Raw genomic sequence first — 9,154 nt, forward strand, 5'->3', positions numbered from 1 at the left:
ATTCATTTTCTGAGGGAGGACCACCTACTCATGTGTTGAGGCCAAGATATTCCAATCCTACCATATGAATCTTTGATCTCTAGCCTTCCACCAAGTTGCTTTCCACTCAAATCATCTTTCCACCAAATCCAATCCTATGAGAGAGAGTTGAGTGTTGGGGAGACTATCATTTGAAGCACAAGAGCAAGGAGTTCATCATCAACACACCATCTATTACCTTTTGGAGAGTGGTGTCTCCTACATTAGTTAGGTGTCACTTGGGAGCCTCCGTCAAGATTGTGGAGTTGAACGAAGGAGTTTGTACGGGCAAGGAGATTGCCTACTTCGTGAAGATCTACCCTAGTGAGGCAAGTCCTTCATGGGTGATGGCCATGGTGGGATAGACAAGGTGCTTCTTCGTGGACCCTTCATGGGTGGAGCCCACCGTGGACTCGCGCAGCCATTACCCTTCATGGGTTGAAGTCTCCATCAACGTGGATATACGATAGCACCATCTATCGGAACCACGACAAAAATCTTCGTGTCTCCAATTGCGTTTGCACACTCCAAACTCCTCCCTTTACCTTCATGTGCAATGTTTTACATTATGCTACTATACTCTTAGAATTGCATGTGTAGGTTGATTGCTTGACTTGTGTAAAGTTGCTAAAATCTGCCAAGACTTAAAATTGGGAAAAGGCTAGATTTTTATTTAGTCAAGTAGTCTAATCACCCCCCTCTAGACATACTTTCGATCCTACAGTAGTCCACCCTCGGGGCTGAGGGTTTGTACAGTAGCTATGTGTTTAATCTCTCTCTCCCTCACTCTCTCTCTCTTGTTTTCTTGAGATGTCACGATCTTGCTGTATCATGGGTTTTGTTAATATAGTCATATCATATGGTGTTTTCCCCTCTCTATCTTGTTAGGATGAATTGAGTTTTTCCCTTTGATATTTCATTGTTATTGGATTGAATACTTTTATGGATTTGAGAACACTTGATATATGTCTTGCAATTGAATACTCATGGTGACAATGGGGTATCGTATGTGAGGATAAAGAGACCCATCTATCTACAAATTCTATTTGAACTTCGTCGGTCTAAACTAAGGAATCTGTTAGAAATGTTTTGAAATGGATATTCACTTGATATATGTTTTGGCACTCAACTCATGGATTCACCGGTGACATTGGGGTAATCTATGCGTAGGGGTTGATGCACGTTCTTGTCTTTGTTTCTCCGGTAGAAATCTTGGGGCACTCTTTGAAGTTCCCTATGTTGGATTGAATATTATAAATCTGAATTTTCTTTGGTGTTATTTTAGTACGAACTCTAGGATAGATCGAACGGAAAGAATAGCTTTGTGTTATTTTAGTACGAACTCTTGAATAGATCGAACGGAAAGAATAGCTTTGAGGTGGTTTCATACCCTACAAACAATTCCGTCTTATGTTATCCGCTAGATAGGATCTTTGGAGTGACTCTTCATCGCACTTTGAGGGATGGTTATATGATTCAACTATGTTAGCATTGTTGAGAGATTGCACTGGTGAAAGTATGCATCCTAGGCCTCATTTTCCATAATTGCATACTGTTTTTGTGCCGGTTTACTATTTGGTACCTTGATATTTTTATTTATTCAGATTATATATATTTCTACCATCCATATTACACTTATCACCATCTCTTCATCGAACTAGTGCACCTATACAATTTGCCATTGTATTGGGTGTGTTGGTGACAGAAGAGATTTCTTGTATTTGGTTGCAGGCTCATTTGAGAGAGACCATCTTCATCCTACACCTCTCACGGATTGATAAACCTTAGGTCATCCACTTGAGGGAAAATTTCTACTGTCCTACAAAACTCTGCGCTTGGAGGCCCAACACGTGTCTACAAGAATAAAGTTGCGTAGTAGACATCTAGCTCTTTTCTGGCGCCGTTGCCGAGGAGGTGAGTGCTTGAAGGTATATCTTTTGATCGTGCAATCAAATATTTTAGTTTCTTGTTTTATCACTAGTTTGGTTTATAAAAGAAAACTACATAAAAAATGGAATTGAGGTTGCATCATATTATTGATCATCTGTATAATATCCTTCTTGAAAATGATGGTTCGGAAAATTGTGCTCAATTGATAGAAGAAGAATTTAATAAAACGATTGGCGTGAATGATGAGCATGATGGCAATGTTGTAAGTATGAATTCTTTGAATATCCATGATGTTAATGATATGCAAAGCTACAAGCTTGGGGATGCTATGTTTGATGAACATGATATTTTCACTCCCCCAAGTTTTGATGAGATAAATTATTATGATGATAGCATGCCTCCTATTTATGATAATTATAATGATGAAAGTGGATTTGGAGAGATCATGAGTTTATTTAGTGATGAATCCACCATTTTGGATGAGGCCTAAATTGACTATGATAACAAGGTTGCCATCTATGATGATTATGGTGATGACATTTATGCCATAAAGAATAATGATAACCATGAAACTTGTCATCATGATTTTAATTTTCACTCTCATGATGCTTTTTTTGTTGAGTTTGCTCCCACTACTATTGATGAGAAGAAATTTTCTTATGTGGAGAGTAATAAGTTTGCTATGCTTATGTGTCATGAAAAGAATGCTTATGTGATGGTTATATGGTTGAATTTCTTCATGATGATACTGAAAATTATTATGAGAGAGGAACATATGCTTTTACATATCTCAATAATATCAAGTTTCCTGTCGATGTGTTGAAAGTTTTAAAGTTATGCATGTTTTGCCTTCCTATGCTAGTTGATCCTTGTTCCCATGAATTATTTTCTCACAAAATCCCTATTCATAGGAAGTGGGTTAGGCTTAAATGTGCTTGCCATGTGATTCATGATGCTCTTTTTCATGTTTCAATTCTTATCTTTTATGCGAGCATCATTGAAATCATCATGCCTAGCTAAAAGGCATTAAAGAAAAGCACTTTTTGGGAGACAACCCAACACTTTTACCTACTGTTTTTGTGTGTTAACATGATTATGCTACTGTAGTAATCATGTTTTATTGTTTTTGTTTCAATAAAGTGCCAAGTAAAGCCTTTGGGATCATGTTGGGTGATAGTTAATTTGATGTTGCTAAAAAATAGAAACTTTTAACCTCACGAAAATAACTCTCATTTTTAACAGAAGAGTGATTTTGAGTTGATTATTTTTGAAGAAGATTAATATACAAATTTCTCACGTGGTCCAATTTTTTTTCATAATTTTTGGAGTAGCATAAGTATGGTTTGAATACAGATTACTACAGACTGTTCTGTTTTTGACAGATTCTGTTTTCAATGCATAGTTTGCTTGTTTCCTTGTTTCTATGGCTTATATTGCTCAATATAAATTGTGGAAATGATATTATACAGTAGGAATTGTGTGGAAACAATTATTAATCTTTTCTTTGACAGCTCCAAAGTGATATGGTTTGCTCTTTATCATACTAACCTATCTCACAAAGTTCCGTTAAGTTTTGTGTGATTGAAGTTTTCAAGTTTTGGATGAAATGTCGATATGAGGAGAATAAGGAGTGATGAGACCCTAAGATTTATGATGCCCAAGGCACCCCCAAGGTAATATTCAAGGAATATCCAAGCAACTAAGTTTGGGGATGTCCCAGAAGGCATCCCCTCTTTCATGTCCAACATTATCGGTAACCTCACTCGGAGCTATGTTTTCATTCGTCACATGATATGTGTTTTGCTTGGAGCATCAACTTATTTTGCTAGGATTTTCTTGATGTTATTTATAATAATGTTTTGCATCTTTTATTTCAATAAAAGTGGCAATGATAGCCTTTGCCATGCTTATTTTACAAGTCTACATGTTGCTGTTTCAAAACTGAAAGTTTGCCGTAGTTGCAAAAATTCCCTAGAAAAGTAAGAATGTGATAAAATGTTGAAACTTCTTGAAAAATAAGATCTGATAAATCTACTATGGTTTGGTATTTTTCTCATAATTTTTGGAGTTCGGGAAGTATGATGAATCTTGCATTCTTTATAGACTGTACTGTTTTGGCAGATTGCTGTTATGTTTGCATTGTTTGCATATGTTTGCTTGTTTAATGATTCTATTTGAGGATAGGAGTATTAAATATGCAAAGACATTTAGTATGCAATGTTGAATAATAATTTTAGTGATTTTCTACAGTAGAGAATGATAATGTTATTGCATTGGTTTATCCTAACTTATCTCACGAGTTCTTGTTGAGTTTTGTGTGGATGAAGCTTTTGAGATTTAGGAAAACTGTGATATGAGAAGAATTAAGGAGACACAAAATCTCAAGCTCGGGGATGCCCAAGGCACCCCAAGATAATATCTCAAGAAGTCTCAAGCATCTAAGCTTGGGGATTCCCCGGTAGGCATCCCACCTTTCTTCTTCAACAATTATCGGTTAGTATCGGTTGAGCCTAAGTTTTTGCTTCTTCACATGAGTTGTGCTATTATTAGAATGTCATTTTATTTTCTTTTGCTTGCTGTTTTCATAAAATACTTACATCTGAAAGTTTTTAAATAAAATAGAGTCCTCAATTAGTTGCCAGGGAGGCAAGGTAAGCGACATTCACATCCTATCAACGAAGCTCTTTTCTATGGAATTGCTCTAGTGCTTCACTTATATCCTATGAGTGAATTGTTGAATAAAATTGAATGTCATGAAGTTGAAATCATGTCATGCCTAGTGGTAGCTTCACATTGGGTTTAGAAAGTGAAATATTTTGAGGCTTGACAATCACAATATTGGTCATACAAGCAATTCACGAATAATTAGTATAAGGAAGAGAACTCTCACATGCAAATACACTATTTGGAAATATTTTGTGATTGTGAGATCCCATCAAAAATATTATATGCCAAAATTGTTGACGTTGGACAAGGAAGACAATATAATGATTTATGTTTGTTCATATTCACATAGAAGTTAGATTGTCAAAGGTCCTTCAACATGTGGTGCTTGCCCCCTATCTTTGCTAGCCAAAAGTTCCGCACCAAGTAGAGATACTACTTGTGCATTGAAAAACCCTTAAACCCAAATCTTGTTTTGAGAGTCCACCATACCTACCTAAGGGTTGAGCAAGATCCTTCAAGTAAGTTGTCATCGGTGCAATAAGGCAACAAAAGTTGCTTCTATAAGTGTTAGATCATTTAGTGTAAGATAAAATTGAGCGTTGTACGAACTTATGATGGTGAAGAATAAAAGCGACAGACTGCATAATAAAGGTTGCTATCAGAAGGGGCAATATAGTGTGATGTTCTTTTGCACTAAGGGGTAGAGCATACAAACAAATAAGTGCATGGTAACTTCTGCTTCCCTTTGCGAAGGACCTATCTTTTACTTTTATGTATTTATTTTATGCAAAGAGTCAAATTTTCTCTCTATTCCTTTTTATTTTTCTCCTTCAGCAAGCATCATGTGGTGAGGAAATATCTAGGCACATATATCCAATTGAATATGGGTAGCATGAGTTATTATTGTTGTCATCACCCAAAGGTGAATACGTTGGGAGGCGAAATTATAATCCCCTATCTTTCTATGTGTCCGGTTGAAATGTTTTGCTCATGTGTATGCGGTGAGTGTTAGCGATCAGAGAAGACTATATGATGGCTGAGTATGTGGAGCTCTTACTTAGACTCTGTTGAATAAGTTGAATTGCAATTGCTTGGTGACTGAAAACATAGGTTGTTGAGTTTCAAGAGAATTCATTGTTTGAACCATAACATGTGAATTGGTTGCTACTATAGCGTGAGAAGTTTTATAAGAAATAATTGTTGTTATGATGCTAGGAAAAGTGATTGAAATTATCATTGATCAAACTTATGCAGTTTGATTCACACTTCATAAATTATTTCTTTTATCATTTACCTACTCGAGGACGAGTAGGATTTAAGCTTGGGGATGCTGATACGTCTCCAACGTATCTATGATTTAAGAAGTATTCATGCCATTATATTATCATTCTTGGATGTTTTACAATCATTTTATAGCACGTTTATATCATTTTTTGGGACTAACCTATTGACCCAGTGCTAGTTGCTGTTTTTTGCTTGTGTTTTTACATCACAGGAAATCAATATCAAACGGAGTCCAAACACCATGAAACTCCTTGAAGAATTTTTATGGACCAGAACACCCAGGATGGGCCAGAGCAGCACCTAGGGGGTGCCCCGAGGGGGGCACAACCCACTAGGGCACGCCTGGGCCCCCAGGCGCGTCCAGGTGGGTTGTGCCCACCTCGGTGGCCTCCCGCACCCCTTCTTCGCCCTATAAAATCCCAAATATTCCAAATCCCTTCATGGTAGCCCTAGATCAGAAGTTCCGCTGCCGCAAGGCCTCTGTATCCACGAGATCCAATCTAGACCCCGTTTTGGCACCCTGCTGGAGGTGGGAATCATCACCGGTGGCCATCGTCATCACCCCAACGGCCACCACGATGAGGAGGGAGTAGTCCACCCTCGGGGTTGAGGGTTTGTACCAGTAGCTATGTGTTTAATCTCTCTCTCTCGTGTTCTTGAGATGTCACGATCTTGATGTATCACGGGTTTTGCTAATATAGTCGGATCATATGGTGTTTTCCCCTCTCTATCTTGTTGTGATGAATTGAGTTTTCCCCTTTGAGATTTTGTTGTTATCGGATTGAATACTTTTATGGATTTGTGAACACTTCATATATGTCTTGCAATTGAATACTCGTGGTGACAATGGGGTATCGTATTGATTCACTTGATATATTTTTTGGCACTCAACTCGCATATTCCCGAGGTGACATTGGGGTAATCTATGTGTAGGGGTTGATGCACGTTCTTGTCTTTGTTTCTCTGGTAGAAATATTGGGGCACTCTTTGAAGTACTTTATGTTGGATTGAATATTATAAATCTGAATTTGCTTTGGTGTTATTTTAGTATGAACTCTAGGATATATCGAACGGAAAGAATAGCTTTGTGTTATTTTAGTACGAACTCTTGAATAGATCGAACGGAAAGAATAGCTTTGAGGTGGTTTCATACCCTACAAACAATTCCGTCTTATGTTCTCCGCTAGATAGGAACTTTGGAGTGATTCTTCATCGCACTTTGAGGGATGGTTATATGATCCAACTATGTTAGCATTGTTGAGAGATTGCACTGGTGAAAGTATGCACCCTAGGCCTCATCTTCCATAATTGCAAAACCGTTTTTGTGCCTGTTTACTATTTGTTACCTTGCTGTTTTTATTTATTCAGATTATAAAAATATATTTCTACCATCCATATTACACTTTTATCACCATCTCTTCGCCGAACTAGTGCACCTATACAATTTGCCATTGCATTAGCTGTGTTGGGGACATAAGAGATTTCTTGTATTTGGTTCCAGGCTCATTTGAGAGAGACCATCTTCATCCTACACCTCTCACGGATTGATAAACCTTAGGTCATCCACTTGAGGGAAAATTGCTACTGCCCTACAAAACTCTACGCTTGGAGGCCCAGCACATGTCTACGAGAATAAAGTTGCATAGTAGACATCAAGAGTCTTGTGTCAGCCTACAGGCTCCTGTTCGAGGCTGGCGTCATCAAATGTTGGTGCTGGTGCTCGGGGAGTGAGCCTGGTCCATGTTCGGAGAAGGCGCCATGGACGAGCCGCCCATGGTGCGGGAGTTATCAAGCTTCCCCATTGTGGGGAATCGCTTGCTCCTTCCGCCACGGCTGGCTACCTGTTGAGTAGTGCGATACCCAGCTCTGAGCTACTGCTGCTTGCGGGCTTTGTGGCTAGGTCCTTGGTGTCTTTGGAGCTCGCCCGGGAGGCCGGGCTGGGGATCGTTGGTAACCCTAGCACTACCCCTTCTGGAGGTCATGGGGATGATGTCGACGAGAGGTGCGCCTTCTTGCTCGCCGAAGTGGGGAACAACACGCTTTGAGCCCCCTGGCCATCTTGGTCACTCGCCGTCTTTCCGGAGAGGGCGCCGGACTGGAGTCCTGGTGCTCTTTGGAGCGATGATGACGGAGAGAAAATGAGGGAAGACGGAGAAGGCGGGTGGTGGAGGGCCAGGTCAAAGTATGATGGCGTGGATGCCTTCGCCTCCGACCGGTGACCTGGCACCTCGTCTTCCTATTCTTCCCCTCCCTCCCCGGCACCATCATCGGCCTCTTTGGGTGATAGCCGGGGAGGAATGTTCCCTTGGTGCCTTCGCCTCCCTTCCAACAGTCTTTTGGCTGAGCTTTGGTGGATGACTCCACCGGGGCTCAATCCTAGGCTTCTTGCTGGTCCTGGAGGTGGCGACCAGGGGAACGCCGCTTTGCTCCCGCCTCCTCCTTCGCAACCTCGCCACTCCCGGTCTTGTCAGGCTGCACCAGGCAAGCCGGGACAAGACCGGGAAGGGCGCCTGCTTGGGTGCCTTGCTCGTCGTTTCCTCCTTCCACCGTAGTGCCTGGTGATGGGAAAACAAAAAGAGGAGATTACGGGGCACTTATCTTTTTTTGATCTTAAATCTGTAGGCACTTGCGAAATTTTAATTCAAATTATGTAATCTCTCGAGTCCATGTTTGTGTTCTGTAAGGCTTGTACTTGTATGATCAGCATATTAATGAAAAAGATGAGCCTTGCCGGGAACTCGTGCATGTGTATGTCCATGCAGAGGTGGGATGCCTCTTTAGTTTAAATAAATGAGTCTTCCCCGGCAGGCTATCCTGTCGGTACCCTTTTTATTTTGTTGTCGGGGACCAGAGTCTACCGGTCAAACAATAAAGGGACCAGCCCCCCGCCAACTCATTTTCATCAAAGGCCACTGTGACCACCCAGGCCGAAGCAACGTCTGAGCAAAAGGTGGGAGCACCTAGGCTTCGAAGAGCAGCAAGGTTTTCTTATCCACAAGTTTCATCTTACATAGCACCTATGGACAAGAAGTGGAACTTATCTGTTTGGCTTGCCGGGGATCGCAGCGCTGGTCCATCTCCCCAACTCCTTATAGAAGCAAAGTTTGCGGTAGGAACCTGTAGCTTCATGCAGATGAGAATGATGCAGGAAGTGATCCTATCTATATGCACATGCAATTTCTCATCAAATGCTTATGCAATGTTCTTGGAATGCTCATGTATGCATGCAACTTGGTCGGGGCCCCCAGTGCTTCATTTATTTCTCTGTTGCTCAGGGTCATCGTCTGGCTTTGTA

The sequence above is a fragment of the Triticum dicoccoides genome, chromosome 3B, assembly GCF_002162155.2.
Source record: "Triticum dicoccoides isolate Atlit2015 ecotype Zavitan chromosome 3B, WEW_v2.0, whole genome shotgun sequence".
Taxonomy (NCBI): Eukaryota; Viridiplantae; Streptophyta; class Magnoliopsida; order Poales; family Poaceae; genus Triticum; species Triticum dicoccoides.